Source organism: Vicugna pacos, chromosome 4 (assembly GCF_048564905.1).
Source record: "Vicugna pacos chromosome 4, VicPac4, whole genome shotgun sequence".
NCBI lineage: Eukaryota > Metazoa > Chordata > Mammalia > Artiodactyla > Camelidae > Vicugna > Vicugna pacos.
Window position 1 is genome coordinate 32779925 of NC_132990.1, and position 8820 is coordinate 32788744.

The window sequence follows — 8820 nt, forward strand, 5'->3', positions numbered from 1 at the left end:
CTCCTTCAGGACTGAACTTACATTTTTTTGTTTGTTTTCTGTAGGTGTTAGAAACCTAGCTCCCTTGCCTCAGGGGGTCCATAACTCTATCTGAAGCTCCTGTGTCCTCCTCCTGGTATCACTCATATTCATTCCTTTAACGTGATTCATTCTTGGCACCTGAAACTTTCCTCTTTTTCTTATCAAACTTGGTTACATGGAAAATATTTTTGTTACATGGTGTCTAGCATTTCTATGTGGCAAGGGGCATATCTGGGTCAGCTCAGTGGGCTGGGTGGTCAGAATGGGTCTAGGTAATTTTCTACACATATTAGAACTATTTTATAATGAAGTATTACACGCATTTCTGCCATTTGACGTAAGTACATACCTCTGACAAGAGGGGAAAATCCTGCAGACTGGTTGCCACTGGCATTGGGCTTCAAGCTCATAGAATATAAAAACATGTATATGACATGGGTCCTGAGCTTGAATTCCAGTGCTAAAGGGCAGGTAATTTGCGGGAGCCCAAACAGTACATCTCTGATTCACACCCCTCGCTACAGTTTCTCACACCCAACAGTTGCTGAATAAATGTCTGTATATTTGAACAGGAATTGAAAAAAATTATAATTAGAGAAGGTGGGAATTTTGGGCGTATCCTTCATGGTAGAATAAAAATCCTGGGATTCGGGTAGAGAGATGTAATCAGGATTTTTTTTCAAGGCTCAGAATGATTTGTAGTCTCAATAAAGCATCCATCTCACTGTCCTGTGGCTTCTCACCTATTCATAAAATATAGATGAAAACAATGCCGTCTGGAGTTCTTAGATAAAATTTTTATGGATGACTCATTTTCATTAAAAGATCATATACTAGTTACTCTGTGCAAAGCTTCCCCACCCCACTCCCACCCCCAGTTCTATAAGGTTATAAAGTGATGACTGAGACCCAGTCTCTACCCTCAACTACTGTATAGCTTAATGGTAGGGGATAGGAACAAAAGCATACAATTAACTAAAATAAAAATAACTACCCCTTATCAAATGCTTTCAATGTGCCAGGCACTGCGGTAAGAATTTTACATGGATTAGCTCATTTAACACTATAAAGTAGGCTGTTAATGTCTTCATTTTGTCAGTGAAGGAGCTGAAGCACAGAAAGATTAAGAAACGTATCCAGGTCACATAGCAAGAAAGAAATAGTCAGGACTAAAACCCAATCATTCTGATTTCAGACCTCAAGGGTTCAAATATTCTGCTGTATGGAGGCCCAAATAATCTGTGATAGAAGGTAATATGTACCATAACAGACGTTCAGGCTCAGGCTGAGAACACAAAGGAAGGATTCAGGAAACACTTTATAAAGAATTCTGTTTTTCCAAGGCCTTGAAGAATGAGTGGTATTTGACAGCTGATGATGGGCAAAGAGGTGTCCAGGGGTAGGAAATTGTCTGAGCAGAGGCAGAGGACAGAAGGCACCTGGCATGTTTGGGAAACTGCAAATAAACAGTCTAGCATGGTGGATTATGGGTTGTTTACATGAGATAAGACAGGAAAGGAGAGTTAGTTGGGACTAGAATTTCAGATAAAGGACTACAGGGCAGGAGGTGTGGAGGCGTGTGCAGCATTCCTCTCATTGTTTGTCATAAATAGCACTAAAGCCTGTGAATAATTGAAGCATCTAGAATTGACTCAGTGTCCTCTCATTCGAAAGCAGAAGTAGAGAATCTATCCCCCAACCCCAAAACTGGATGACCTCAGAGGTTATGAAATCTGCTCTGAGGTTCAAAGGCAAGACTTCTCAACCCAGGGGTTCTGGACTCATGAATGGGCTTCAGGGGACCTGGAACCTCAGGAAATTATGGGCAAAGTTTTGTGTTGTATGAACATATATGCTTCATGTCTAGGGAGGTGGTCCATAAGATGCATCACTTTTTCTAAGTGTTCCTTCTCCACATGTCTGAGGAGAAAAAGTCAGCAACGATCTCAGTGGGGCCTCCCTTGGAGTCAGGAGCTAGAACCAATGTCCTATTGAGGGTACTGAAATTTTGAGATTTCGCAGAAGTCAAAACTGAGAGTTTGAATTCCCCATTGACAAGCAAAAGTTTCACAGAAATATCATCACCGTGCATCAGCAGGGGCCTGCCTTGTGTCAGCCTCCGCCCCAGGACTGCATGTTATCTTGGTTAGCAGTCCCAACCAGGGAGGTATTAGGGAAGGCAAGTCTCATTGTAAATGTGTCAGTAGGAACTGGGTCACTTTAGAGCTGCTGTCCCTGGAAGTTTACAAGGGTAATGGAAGTGCAATTTCTAGGCAGATGACAGCTGTCTGGAAGGATTTCTACCATTGCACTTTTAACCAAACCTACGAGAGTCATTCAACAGTAAAACAGGCTTGACAGTGAGGCAACTTGTGGTCTAGACCTATGAGGAAACCCTTCATTTCCTCCTGTTTGTCAAGTCATTTCAAAGCTTGCCCAGCAGGCCCTGCCATCCCTGACATCAGCTGAGGTGACTGAGGGTGGGAAGGTGGAAATGCCAGTGATGAAAACAAGGTTTCCTGGTAAATCCTTTGATTTGCAGAAACAGTTGTGGTGGAGGCTGGTTGGGTCATTAGTGGTGAGTTTCGCATAATAATACTCTTTCATAAAGAGAAACAGAGTCTTGTGTCTATTAGGATTAAGACGGTCTGCAGGTGATAGGAAACTGAAGGCAACAGCAGCTTAAACATGATAGAAATCCATCTCTCTCTCTCATGTAAACCAAATCTGGAGTTGGGCTATCTGGGACTGGTTTGGCAACTCCATGATCAGCAGGGAACCAGGCTCCCCCTAGCTTGTTCCTCTTCCGACCTAGGGAGCCGCTGGCTCCTCAACCTCCAGCCTGGAGGAAGGAGGAAAAGAGGAAGAAAGAAGCTCACTTCCTTTAAGGACCTTCCTTCCTCAGAAGTCTCCTGTTGCAGTTCTGTTCACATCCCATTGTCCAGAACACACTGGCCAAAACTAGTGTTCAAGCTGGTTGGAATGTAGTCTTCAATATGGGCACCCAAGTGTCTAGTGAAATACTGGGGGTTCTTTTCTACATATACATACACACATACAACTAGATGTCTCTGCAGTGTCCTCAAGAGAAGATGGAATGTTTTGATGCTGTTTTGATAGCCCTAGAGACCTTAGCAAGTCTGGATACTCCTTTACTTCTTTGGGTTACTTAGTTCTCCTCCTGCCATAGTGGGTTCCTTTATATATTCAGATAGCATCCTTTATTTTTGTTAGCAGGAGTGTGAAAAGCAAGATTTCTTCATTCACTCATTCATTCATTCACTCACTCATTTATTCATGTATCAGTACTGTCATGGCAGAGATGCTCAGCTATCTACTACATTTATGCTTCCTATTCAAAGCATAGAGTTGTTTCTGGGAAGTGGTTGTCCAGCCATGGTCTAGACTTATTAGCCTCCCATGTGACCCCACCTTTTGCTATTGAAATGTGAGCAGAGGAGGTGCATCCCTCTGGGAGGAGGTGGTTAAAAAGCAAGCATGGTTTCTCTGTCCTCTATTTTCCTATCTGCCTCTGGAAGCAAGGAACCCTGAGGCTTAGCAGATGGCAGGGCCACATGCAGAAGAAGCCTAGGCTCCAGAATCACCCCAGGGAAGGCTGCCCACCAAGTGTCCACACTGGACTGTTACATGGGCAAGAAATCTACTTCTCATCTTAAGCTGCTGGTAGGAGGGTGTTCAGCAGATAGCCTGCTCTAATACAACACTAGGTTGAGGGCTAAGCTCTCATATCAGATAGAACTAGATTCAAATGTCACGTGCAGTACTCACTAGCTGTGAGATATCAGGTAACTTCTACGAATCTCTCTGACATTTATAAAATGTGGCTTAATAATGGTACATACCAAATACAATACTTTTCTGGTGGGAGGCTAGCACCTAGTAAATGCTTCATACATGCTTTTATTCTTATAATCACATATTGTTGGGTTCCTCCTTTTCTTCTAATAGGGTAGCCTTTGCTAATTTAGGGAACAATCAAAAAATTGGGGCTCTCTCACTCAGTTCTTCTCTTGTGCCCTCCAGGTTGTGAGTGTCTCTGCTGATGGTCAACAGTGGTTCTGCACAGCAGATGTCTCCTTCCCCAGCTACTCTAGGTAGGCAGAATAATGTCCCAAAGATGTCCATCCCTCCTAATCCTTGGAGCCTGTTAATATGTTACTTTACATGGCAAAAGGAATTTTGCTGATAAGACTCAGTTAAGGACCAATAGATGGGGAGATTACCATGGATTACCAAAGAGGGCCCAGTGTAATCACGAAAGTCCTTAAAATATGGGAGAGGGGGACAGAGAGTCAGAGGAGATATGACGATGAAACAGATGTTGGAACAATGCGATTGCTAGCTTGGAAAATGGGAGAAGCCCATGATCAAGAGAATGAGGGCAGCCTCTAGAAGCTGGAGAAGGCAAGAAATGGATTCCTCTCTAGAGCCTTTAGAAGGTACACAGCCCTGCCAAACCCTTTATTTTAGCCCAGTGAGACCCATATCAGACTTCTATGGAACTGTAAAAAATAATGTATATAGCTTGTCATTAAGTATGTGGTAATTTGTTACAGCAGCAATAGGGAGCTAATGCACACCCTATCCCTAACATGCTGTCTTGTGATGTGCATGTGAATTTCTTTACTGAAGCAGGAGGGAAAATTTCAGAAAGGAATCATGGTGCAAGAACAAAAGCAGAGGGGTTGGCTAATGTGAACTTTCCCTTGCATCATACAAGGAAAGGTACTTCAGGATGTGGGCTTTCCCAAGGGGGCTGTCTCCAACCCTCCAAGGATGCTCCTCAGTTTCTGGTCAGGACTTCCATCTTTGTGTCATGGACAATTCATGGTCCACTCCTACCCCAGCCCTCCCACTGTAAGCTGTGAGCGTGGCAAATCCCATAGTAAGTGTCCTTTAAATAAGACTATGTCTCCTATTTCCCTACTGGCAGGGCTCTGGCTTTGAACTTGAGCAACAGTAGTGAGAGCCCTGGGATGTTCCTACCCCTCCTACCCGCAGACCAGGCAGCAACATAAAAGAGTCACGCTGGTTTTGTGTGTGTAATTGGTGAAATTCACATAACAAAGGATTTTAAATTTTATAATTTAATGGCATGTAGTACATGCGTAATGTTGTGCAACCATCACCTTTATCTAGTTCCAAAACATTTTCTTCACCCCAAAAGAAGACCCTATCCCAATTAAGTAGTCACTCCCCGTTTGTCCCTTCCTCCAAGGCCCTGGCAGCCACCATCTGCTTTATGTCTCTATGGATTTATTTTGGACATTTCAAATAAATTGAATAATATAATATGTTACACGGCCTTTTGTGTTTTACTTTTTTCACTAAGCTTAATGTTTTGAGGTTCATCCACATTGTAGAATGTATCATTATTTCAGTTCCTTTTCATGGCTGAATAATATTGCATTGTGTAGCTACACCACTTCTTATTTATCCATTTATCCATTGATAGACACTTGGGTTGTTTCCCCCTTTCGGCTATTGTCAATAATGCTGTTATGAGCATTGTGTATGAGAATTTGTTGGAATGCCTCTTTTCAATTCTGCATGGACCTGTGTTTTCATATCTCCTGGGTATATTCCTAGCAGTAGAATTACTGGATCACCTTGGCTTTTGATACCTGTTCATTTTGTTACCAAAGGTAATGCCTCCAGTGCCACTAAATTACTTATTTTCAAAATCTTCACCAGATGGAAAGTGTGTATGGGGCAGGGGGGTGGAGGGTGTGCTGATTTCACGACCACATTGCTATTATTAAGCACATTATCCCATGCCATCTTTGTGGCCAAAACCATCAGGTGTGCTAAATTAATGGTGACCTGGCAGTGAGGACTATAGGCTGCATCAGAACCCAAGACACCTTCTGTCTCTCTCTGACACATTAAGTGGGTTACTTATGTGTTCACTGTCTAACTCCTTTACTGACTATACGAATTCCACAAGGGCAGGGATTTTGTATGTTTTGTTCATTTCTGTGTCCTATGACATTGCCTGGAACAGTAAATGAATGAACACATGAGCATGTGGAGAGTCTGACCAGCAGTGTTCTCTGATTCAATGTGCTGTCTCTGCTTGAGATCCCAACCCTAGTAGCTGGGCCTGATACCTAACTGAAGGGTGTCGGCCTCACACCTCTGAACTCTTTAAATGGCACCTTTGTGTCCATTTTTCATTTCGAGACTCAAAAATACCTGGAGATGTACAGAATAGGTATTCTTTCCTCTTTCTGAAGGTGAAGAAAATGACTATCAAAGGCATTAATTTCTGTCAAATGACTCAGCTAGTCAGTGGTGAAAAAGGAACGGAAGGGTGGGCCAGTAGTTTCCTAGGTCTGCTGTAACAAAGTGCCACAAACGGGGTGAGTTAAAACATCAGAAATTTGTTCTCCAACCATCCTGGAAGCCAGAATTCTGAAAATGAGGTGTCAACAGGGCCATGCAGGGCCACTCTCAAGACTCCAGGGGAGGATCCTTGCTTGCCTCTTCCAGCCTCTGGTGACTCCAGCTTTCTTGGCTGTAGGCAACATAGCTCCATTCTCTGCCTCTGTCTTCACATGGCCTTCTTGCCTGTGTCTCTTACAAGGACGTTCATCATTGGATTTAGGGCTCACACTAAGCCAGGATGATTTAATCTCAAAATCCTAAACTTAATTCACCTGCAAAAACCCTTCTTCAAAATAAGATCACATTCTGAGGTTCAGGTGGACACATCTTTTGGAGGCCACCACTAAACTCACTGCAGGTGGGTATCCCAATGAACATGGTCTTTCTCAGTGAGCCCCTGATCGGCACTCGAACCTTCCAAAAATGTGTTCATATGGCACTGGTTCCATGAGATTATTGTAGGTGTTATGAAAAATAGCACTGCAGGCAAATGAGTTTGGGAAACTCTGAGTTAAAGCTAGGCAGGAATTGTTACTGCAGGACTTCTCAGACGCTTTACTGTGCTAGTATTCACTGTAAATCTGCATGAGAGGAAAACATATGGAGCACTCCCCAAATTCCTCTGATCTGGAAATTCTTAAAAAAAGGTAATGGAGAACAATGGACCTCCCCAGGATGAGTGGGAAGTGTTGCTCCTCTCTCTTTTCTCTTGAGGAGACTTCATTCTTAGGAGATATTCCATCAGAAATGGTACAAATCATCCCAGAGAGGCTAAAGTCAAGTGGCATGGAAAAGATAGGAAATATAATGCCAGATTTATTTGAGGTGGGGAGGGTAATTAGATATATTTATTTATCTAAATGGAGGTACTGGGGATTGAACCCAGGACCTCGTGCCTGCAGAGCACACACTCTATACCACTAAGCTACACCTCCCCCAAGATGTATTCTTTTAATCAGTAAATCTCTAATTAAAAGAGAAAAATTCACCACTGCCTAAATATCCTGTATGACTGTCACAGTGATCATGCATCTCTTAGTAGACCAAATTGGAAGTTTGAAGACACATGCTAGGATCACGTTCCTATTAGTAATCTATTGCCTAGTGCCACATGTACCTATCATAATTAGAGAGGCAGAGTTTTAGAGCTGTAAGAGGTCTTAGAAATAATCTCTTCTAACCCAGATGAGTAATTTTACAGGTGAGGAAACAGGCACAGAGAGACAAAACAGTACAGAGTAAAACCTGCTCAAGTTCACACAAAGAATCAGTTGCAAAGCTAGTTCTGGAGTTTACATCAACTGATTTCAAGTCCAGGGCTCTTTCTGCTACCCCAGGCTTCTCTTAAAATATCACTTTTTTTCCCCCCTGAAACTGTCTTATTTAAGTAAGGAATCTACTTCTATGACTGTCATGAAGCCCGGGCTGAGTTAACAGTGATGAGTTCTGGAGGTAACTACACCCACTCTGGACTTTCTGGTTGTAACCATTGTCTTCTTTCTCTCTCTCATCTGAAAACCTAGACTCATGAGGCCTCAATCCATGCCCTCCTGTTCCTAGAAGATGCCAAATGAAGTATCAGCTTTATTTCTGATATTTACTGAACTTTCTGCCAAAAATCCTTTTGCCTCAACTCTTGGTTTGGGGAAATATTTCTAACATTTACTAATCCACTTTCCTGTCTTTTTTCAGGATGGAATTTATTTTTTCTTTAATTATGCACAGTTTGGAATGGGTTAAGTCTGTGGTCTGTCAGCCCCAGTCTCACTTCTGACCTCAGACTTTAGTGTATATATAGACTGCATAGGAAAGAGATGAGCAACATTTTGTGAGATGTCAAAGCTTCCTTGATTTTCTTCAGCCATTTTAAGTATGTGGGGGAGGGGGGATGCTATGAACAAAAACAAGGCAATTGAAGGTTTAGAAGTATCCGGAAAGGTAGTCTGATATAAGCAATTGGTCCACTTTTCAATAAAAGTAGTTCCATATGCCCATATGCCTTATATGTGCAAGAATTTAGCCAACATTTATATATAGGGCATTAGGCTGAATGTTCAACGACCTTGTGATATCTCCTGAAATTACTGGTTTTTAAAAAATTCTTTATATGAGCCTGTTTAATGGCCACTTGGTAGGATTTCTTTAGATTTTAGTAAGCTAGAAGCAGTGTTGTAGAGACTGCTGCCATATAGGAGCTTTGACAGAGTTTTTCATTAGGAAAGAATGATTCTCCTAAAGGTCAATGGCATAGGGGCAAAATGAGTAGCTTTCCCTGGATCCAGCTAGGAAAAGATGGGTGGAATAGGACTTTGGTACCCACCAGGAGGCCTTGGAGGGTAAAACTGAGATGCACCTTAGAGGCAAATAGCTGCCATCCCCTAGTCCCTGTAG

General features: G+C 42.5%; 1 non-coding gene across 1 annotated transcript; it reads right to left on the minus strand.

Moving 5' to 3' along the window:
* Nucleotides 1-7290: 7290 nt before the first annotated feature.
* TRNAA-UGC (transfer RNA alanine (anticodon UGC)) lies at nt 7291-7364 on the minus strand. The gene has a single exon. It is a non-coding gene; the product is annotated as a tRNA-Ala (tRNA).
* Nucleotides 7365-8820: the final 1456 nt, after the last annotated feature.